This window comes from Rhinopithecus bieti, unplaced genomic scaffold (assembly GCF_001698545.2).
Source record: "Rhinopithecus bieti isolate Rb0 unplaced genomic scaffold, ASM169854v2 scaffold_6380, whole genome shotgun sequence".
Lineage (NCBI taxonomy): Eukaryota > Metazoa > Chordata > Mammalia > Primates > Cercopithecidae > Rhinopithecus > Rhinopithecus bieti.
The window spans coordinates 4,319,193-4,327,014 of NW_016806642.1; the positions used below are offsets into that span (position 1 = coordinate 4,319,193).

Here is a 7,822-nt window from a genome sequence, read left to right on the forward strand (position 1 = left end):
AACTCTCAACAAACTAGGCATAGAAGGAACATATCTCAAAATAATAAAGGTCATATATGACAAAGCCACAGCTAAGATTATACTGAGTGGGGAAAAATTGAAAGGCTTTCCTCTAAGAACCAGAACAAGACAAGGATGCCCACTTTTACCACTCTCATTCAATATAGTACTAGAAGTCCCAGCTAGAGCCATTAGGCAAGAGAAAGAAACAAAAGGTGTCCAGATTGGAAAAGAGGAATTCAAATGGTCCCTCTTTGCTGATGACATTATTTTATTTGTAGAAAAACCTAAAGACCCCACCAAAAACTCTTAGTTCTGATAAATAAATTCAGTAAAGTTGCAGGATGCAAAATTAATGTATACAAATTACAACCATTTCTATATACCAATAATGATCTAGCCAAAAAAGAAATCAAGAAGGCAATCCCACGTATAGTATAATAGCTATCAAAAAAGTAAAGTATCTAGGAATAAATTTAAACAAGGAGGTGAAAGATCTGCAAGGAAAACTGTAAAACACTGATGAAAGAGAGTAAAAAGGACACCAATAAATGGAAAACCATCCCATGCTTATGGATTGGAAGAGTTAATCTTGTTATAATATTCATATTGTCCAAAGCAATCTACAGATTCAAATTAATCCCTAGAAAAATACCAACATTATTCTTTACAGAAGTAGAAAAAAAATCCTAAAATCACATGAAACCCAAAAGAGCCCAAATAACCAAAGCAATCCTGTGCAAAAAGAACATGACTTGAAGTCACATTTTCTGATTTCAAAATATATTACAAGGCTATAGTAACCAAAACAGCATGGTATGGCTAAATATAGACACATAGACCAATGGGACAGAATACAGAATCCCAAAATAAAGCCACATACTTACAACCAACTGATCTTCAGCAGAGCTGACACAAACTTACAGTGGGGAAAGGATACCTGCTTCAATAAGTGGTGCTGAGATAATTAGATAGCCACATGCAAAACAAAAACAAACAAACAAACAAAAAAAACTGGACCCATATCCTTCACCATCTAGAAAAAATCAAGTCAAAAATGGATTAAAAGGTTAAATTTTTAAGACTCAAAACTATAACAACACAAGAAAGAAAACCCAGGGAAAACTCTATTGCACTTTGGTCTGGGCAAAGAATTTATGACTAAGACTTCAAAAGCACAGGCAACAAAACCAAAAATACACAAATGGGACTTAATTAAATAAAAGGCTTCTGCACAGCAAAATAAATAATCAACAGAGTGAAGAGACATCTTGTTGAATGGAAAAAAATATTTGCAAATTATTCATCTGACAGGAGAGTAACATCCAGAATAAATAAGGAATTCAAACAACAGGAAACAGCAACAACAACAATGAATAATTCTATTAAAAAGTGAGTAAAGGACATAAATAGACATTTCTCAAAAGAAGACATACTAATGGCCAACAGGTATATGAAAAAATGTGAAACTTCACTAATTGATATGATTTGGCTCTGTGTCCTCACCCAAATCTCACCTTGAATTGTAAATTCCATTGTCCCCATGTGTCAAGGGCGGGACCAAGTGGAGTTAATTGGATCATAGGGGGCCGTTTCCCTCATGCTGTTCTCGTGATAATGAATGAGTCTCACGAGATCTGGTGGTTTTATAAGCAGCTGGTATTTCCCCTGCTTGCCCTCACTCTGTCCTTCTGCCCTGTGAAGAAGGTATCTACTTCTCCTTTGCCTTCTGCCATAATTATAAGTTTCTTGAGGCCTCCCCAGCAATGCAGAACTGTGAGTCAATTAAACCTCTTTCCTTTATAAATTACCCAGTCTTGGGTATTTCTTCATAGCAATGTGAGAACGCACTAATACATTAATCATCAGAAAAATGAAAATCAAAACCATAGTGAGATACCATCTTATTCCAGCCAGAATAACTGTTGTGAAAAGACAAAAGTAACAGATGCTGATGAGGATGCCGGTGCGGAGCAAAGAGAACTTATACACTGTTGATGGCAATGTAAATTAATATAACCACTATGGAAAACAGTACGGATATTTCTAGAAAAACTGGAAATAGAATTAGCATTTGACCTGGCAATTTCACTACTTTACCAAAAGAAAAGAAATAAAGGTATCAAAGGGATATCTGCACTCATACGTTTATTGCAGCACTTTTTTTTTTTTTTTTTGAGACAGAGTCTGGCTCTCTTGCCCAGGCTGGAGTGCAGTGGTGTGATCTCATGCAGTACTATTTACAATAGTAAAAATGTGCAATCAACTTGTGTGTATCAGTGGATAAATGGATACAGAGAATATTATATATATATACACAATTGAATACTATTTGGTCATTAAAAAAGAATGAAATCATGCCATTTGCAGCAACATGGATGGAACTGGAGGTTTCTTAAATGACATAAGCCAGGCACAAAAAGACAAATATCACATATTCTCACTTATATGTGGAAGCTAAAAAATTTGATCACCGGGTGGTAGAGAGTAGAAAGACAGATAACAGAGACTGGGAAGTGTGAGTGGGGGCAGTGGGAGAGAATGAAAAGTGGATTAAAGGGTACAAACATAAGTTGGAGAGAAGGAATAAATCCTATGTTTAATAGCAGAGTAGGGTGACTACAATGAACACAAATGTATTGACTCAGGTGATGGATACTCTAAATACCTCCGACTGGATCACCACACATTATAGACATGTAACAAAATTTCACATGTACTTCATAAATTTGTACAAATAAAGTTTTTAATTAAAATAATAAAGTTCATAATAAATGTGGTTGTAGTATTTATTAAAACTCTAACAAATAATTATATGTCCAAATATTTAGCATTGTATGTTTCCCTGTAGCCCGTAAGGACATAGGAGAGCCATGTCTGCCTTGTCCTCAGTGATTTCTGTGGTGCTAACAGAGTAGCTGGCACATAGTGTTTGGTAGATACTACTATGTGGAGTAGGCTCTTCACCTTTTTCCTCACCACATGCTCTTGCTCAGGAACCTACTATGGCTCCTTATTGCTTACTCTACTAAATTCAGTTTCTCTGTCTAACTATTAAGGCCTCAGTAACCTGGCCACATTTGACCTCTCTAGTTCACACATTCTCAACAGGGGTAATATCACGCCCAAGAGGGCAAATGTGGTTCTCAGGGGTTGGAAAAAATCTTACTTTTTAATAGATATAGCACACAAACAATCTATCTATACTACACAACAGAGATACAATGTATCTGTGGTATTAACATTTCATTAGAGGAAGTGACTAGGAAAAATGTCTAAAAAGGTTCCTGGACAGGCAGCAATAATGAAAAAGTTTAAGAAAGACTGATACTGCCTTATTTGCCTCAAGAGAAAAGCACTCACTGCACACGGGGTCAAGGAAATTATTTTGTCTTTGGTCCTCAGTTTTCCGGAAGTAAAATGAAGGGGAGTTACTTGTGGCCTCTGAGGCTCTTTTCTGCTCTGACAGTTGATCACCCAAGACTCAGGGGCTCCCCAAGAACACAGGTATGCCTGTGCTCCTTTCATTTGTGAATTTCATTCTCCCCACTGACCATTATTTCCTCTTGTCCATTTCCCTTCCACACATTCCCAGAACTTCTATTTTTTCCTCCTTTTTTTGGGGCCCCACCTTCTTCACATGAAGTCTCCTCTAATAACACTCCCATCTGCAATCCACAGAGATGGGGTTAGGGTATGTGAGCTAGGATTCAAGTGATGGGGGATTCCTCAAGGTCCTAAGAGATGGGGTTTCTAGCCAGTACCTAGCACAGTGCTTGGCCTGAAATAGATGCTTAATAAGTATTTGCTGGGTGTAGAAAGTATGAATGAATAAATACATTATTTTTCTGAATCTCCACCCTGTTTTCCTCTCCAACCCCTTCCACAATGTTGAAAGCAGCATACAAGTCAGGGAGGGGTCATCCTGGTTTGGGTTTCCCCAGGAGCAAACCATGAGACAAGCAACGGAGTGCAAGTTGTTTATTTGGGAAGTGACCCCAGGAAATGCCGGTAGAACAGTGAAGAAGTAAGGTAGGGAAGGAAGAGATACCAGTAAAAATTGTGTTACAAGCAAGTCAGCACTAGAGGCAACCAGAGCTTAATTCTGCTGGAGAACTCCAGGAACCAGTGTAGTTACCCCCACAAAAGAGGAAAGAGGAGAAGCCTTCGGGTCAGCTAGGTACTGAACACACCAGGTCCTGCAGAGCGGAGAGTTAAATCCAAGGTCATGGCAAAACATCTGAAGTTCATTGCCAGGACTGTGATGGTAAGGGAAAGGAACATGGAAGGTGCATACAGGACCCTAAGCAGAATCCTCACTATGAATAGGCTGATTGAGGGCACTAAGCCTCGGCAGTACTATGAGAAGCCATGCTGCTGGCGACAGAGGGAAAGCTATGAAAGGTGCTGGTGGATCTACGGCATGGAAATGGCTCGCAAGATCAACTTTTGATGCGCAAGAATTGGGCAGACCCGTGCAGGGCTGCTGAGACCTGTGATGCAACACCCAGTATGAAACCCTCATCCAGTTGTCTCTCTCTTCTTTCTACAATCCCGTTTCCTATTACCGTTCTCTACAAGAAACTCAATCACATGTTTGCGAGAAGGCCTCCACAATAGAAACAATCCCATTGGTCAGCAGTGGACTCTCTTTTATTAAATGAAAGAAGAAACTCAGTCTGAAAGTAGTCTAGGAGTAGAATGGTGTTTGCCAGGGGCTGAGAAGGAGGCAATGAGGAGTTATTGTTTCACAGTACAGAGTTTCAGTTTGAGAAGATGAAAACGTTCAGGAGATGGATGATGGATGGTGGTGATGGTTACACAAAAAGGTGAATGTACTTAATGCCACTGAACTGTACATTTAAATGGTTAAGATGGTAGATTTTACATTTTACTACAAAAAATTGTTCAAAAATCTAAACAAACAAAAAGGAAGGAGCCGGGGTATTTATCTACCAAATCCCATTTGGCAATGATTGAGATCCACTGTCAGGGAGAGCTAGCCCCATGGTGCTTCCAGTCTGCAGCAGACGAAGCCATAGTGATCACTGGCATCCAGAGAATGCCCCTAAGCAAAGAGACCCAGGTGCTGGCAATTAGTATTCAGGCTGGCAACAATGGAAGCAGTTAAGGTCAAGGAATATGGGGGGCCCACCTGCAGCACCTGCTACAGGGATAAAGGTGAGGAGTGAAGTATTGGTGTAAACATAATTTCAGTTTTTGCCATTAAAGTAATTGCCAAAACTGCAATTACTTTTGCACCAACCTAATAGAACTGCTTGAAACCGTTCCCTTTTCCTCTTCCCCAGCTCCTAAGTACAGCCCGTTCCAAACAGATAAAAGTATTGTCTTGCATTTGTGAAACACCTGCACTTTAAAAACCTTTCTCTCACCTTTATAACCCTGACGTGATACCCCTGCAATGAGCACCAATGGCCATCCCTGAATGTTCAGGGCTCCCCAGAGTTATGAAATGTCCTTCCTGAGAGACAGGGAGGGCGGAAATGGTCTTGCTATTGTGTCTATTTGGCAAATGAAGAAAATGGGGTACAGAGACAAGTAATGCCCTTTTATTAGAAACAGAATAGGGCTGGGCATGGTGGATCATGCCTGTAATCTCAACAGTTTGAGAAGCTGAGGTGGGAGGATCACTTGAGGCCAGGAGTTCAAGACCAGCCTTGGCAACATAGCGAGACCCTGTCTTTACAAAAAATTTAAAAATCTTAGCCAGAGGTACTGGTGCATACCTGTAGTCCCAGCTGCTCAGGAGGCTGAGGTGGGAGGATCACTTGAGCCAAGGAGTTCAAGGCTAGAGAGAGCTAGGATCATGCCACTGTACTCCAGCCTGGATGACAGAGCAAAACCCTGTCTCTAAAAATAAAATAAATACATAGAAACAGAATGAATTAGAAGATAAGCACTTCCGCAGAGGCCAGAACTCTTTTCAAGGCTCCAGGAGGTGCTATGTCCTGGATAGATGTTGTGGTCTTGTCATGGGTCTCTAATCTTTAGCTCCTTCCTGTCTGGTAGAACCCCCTAAACTGAGACCCTCCCGTCCTTAGGTGGCCCCTTGTGTGGTTCTGTGAGCACAGAGTTAGGACAAAACACAGCTGATCTCGCCAAGAGTCCTCTGACACTCCATCCCATTCTGAATTGGGAAGGAAAATCCCTGAGCTTTTGATTCAGCCTTCCCACTCACTTCCTATAAGGCTATGCCCGAGGCATTTGACCTCCCTGACCTTCATTTGCCTTATCTATGAAATGGTCAAACCCATAAGATAAGGTAGAGACTCTTTTGTCAGACTGTAAAGTGCTATAAAAAATGTAAGATATTATCATTACTGGGGTTAAAAATGTCTCCTTTCTCTGAACTCCTAATGTACTTGTGTAAAAACCACACAACAGCAATAACATTTTCTCCCACCACTGTATTTCAAATGACTTGCCCTTCCGGCAGGTGCCGTGTTTTTTCTTGTCTCCATGTCTAGGCAGGAGCTTTTCTCCCCGTCTCTGCTTGGGTTTTCTCCAAGCTCATCTTTCAGAACTCTACTCGAGTGACACTTCCTGGATTTCTTCCCTGGTTACCTCCCTCTGCAGTCTAAGCAGAATGTCCCACCTCTGTGTACCCATGATTTCCTGGGCTTCCCTCTATTCTTGTTGCTTTCCTTGTTTCCCCCATCAAAACCATAAACCCCTGCTAAGCAGGGGACCCTGCTTTGCTTTTCTTTATTTATTTATTTTCTTTCTTTCTTCTTCTTCTTCTTCTTCTTCTTCTTCTTCTTTTTCTTATTATTATTATTATTATTATTATTATTATTTTGAGATAGGGTCTCCCTTTGTTGCCCAGCCTGGAGTTCAGTGGCGGAATCTCTGCTCACCGCAACCTCTGCCTCCCGGGTTCAAGCGAGTCTCCTGCCTCGGTCTCCGGAATAGCTGGGATTACAGGCACTCACCACCATACCCAGCTAATTTTTGTATTTTTGGTAGAGATGGGTTTTCATCCTGTTGCCCAGGTTGGTCTTGAACTCCTGGGCTCAAGTGATCCTCCTGCCTCAGCCTCCCACAGGGCTGAGATTATAGGCGTGAGCCACCGCGCCCAGCAGCAAGGGGACTGTTAGGGCTCTGAGCCCAGGCTAAGCCATCATATCCCCTGTGACCTGCACGTATACATCCAGATGGCCTGAAGCAACTGAACATCCACAAAAGAAGTGAAAATAGCCTTAACTGATGACATTCCACAACTGTGATTTGTTTCTGCCCCACTCTAACTGATGTACTTTGTAATCTCCCCCACCCTTAAGAAGATTCTTTGTAATTCTCCCCACCTTTGAGAATGTACTTTGTGAGATCCACCCCCTGCCCGCAAAACATTGCTCCTAACTGCACTGCTTATCCCAAAACCTGTAAGAACTAACGATAATCCACCATCCTTTGCTGACTCTCTTTTCAGACTCAGCCTGTCTGCACCCAGGTGAAATAAACAGCTATGTTGCTCACACAAAGCCTGTTTGGTGGTCTCTTCACATGGACACGTGAGACAGGGACCTTGCCTTTTTTTTTTTTTTTTTGAGAATGTACTTTGTGAGATCCACCCCCTGCCCGCAAAACATTGCTCCTAACTGCACTGCTTATCCCAAAACCTGTAAGAACTAACGATAATCCACCATCCTTTGCTGACTCTCTTTTCAGACTCAGCCTGTCTGCACCCAGGTGAAATAAACAGCTATGTTGCTCACACAAAGCCTGTTTGGTGGTCTCTTCACATGGACACGTGAGACAGGGACCTTGCCTTTTTTTTTTTTTTTGAGACAGAGTTTTGCTC

The 7,822-nt window shown here is 41.3% G+C and overlaps 1 pseudogene; it reads left to right on the forward strand.

The window, feature by feature from the left end:
• Positions 1 to 4,228: 4,228 nt before the first annotated feature.
• Positions 4,229 to 4,453, forward strand: LOC108532978 (28S ribosomal protein S21, mitochondrial pseudogene; annotated as a pseudogene).
• Positions 4,454 to 7,822: the final 3,369 nt, after the last annotated feature.